The sequence below is a fragment of the Rhinopithecus bieti genome, unplaced genomic scaffold (genome assembly GCF_001698545.2).
Source record: "Rhinopithecus bieti isolate Rb0 unplaced genomic scaffold, ASM169854v2 repeat_35686, whole genome shotgun sequence".
NCBI classification, from domain to species: Eukaryota; Metazoa; Chordata; class Mammalia; order Primates; family Cercopithecidae; genus Rhinopithecus; species Rhinopithecus bieti.
The window spans coordinates 1-350 of NW_016907450.1; the positions used below are offsets into that span (position 1 = coordinate 1).

Genomic DNA, 350 nt, shown 5'->3' on the forward strand with positions numbered 1-350 from the left:
GAAGGCTTTAAAGGCCAAAAAAGCAGTGTTGAAAGGTGTCCACAGCCACAAAAAAAAGAAGATCCGCACGTCACCCACCTTCCGGCGGCCCAAGACACTGCGACTCCGGAGGCAGCCCAAATATCCTCGGAAGAGCGCCCCAGGAGAAACAAGCTTGACCACTATGCTATCATCAAGTTTCCGCTGACCACTGAGTCTGCCATGAAGAAGATAGAAGACAACAACACACTTGTGTTCATTGTGGATGTTAAAGCCAACAAGCACCAGATTAAACAGGCTGTGAAGAAGCTCTATGACATTGATGTGGCCAAGGTCAACACCCTGATTCGGCCTGATGGAGAGAAAAGGCA

General features: G+C 49.1%; 1 pseudogene across 1 annotated transcript; it reads left to right on the forward strand.

Moving 5' to 3' along the window:
- The first annotated feature begins 4 nt into the window (after positions 1–4).
- Positions 5–346, forward strand: LOC108526156 (60S ribosomal protein L23a pseudogene; annotated as a pseudogene). The gene has a single exon (XR_001884430.1). The product of XR_001884430.1 is annotated as a 60S ribosomal protein L23a pseudogene (transcript).
- Positions 347–350: the final 4 nt, after the last annotated feature.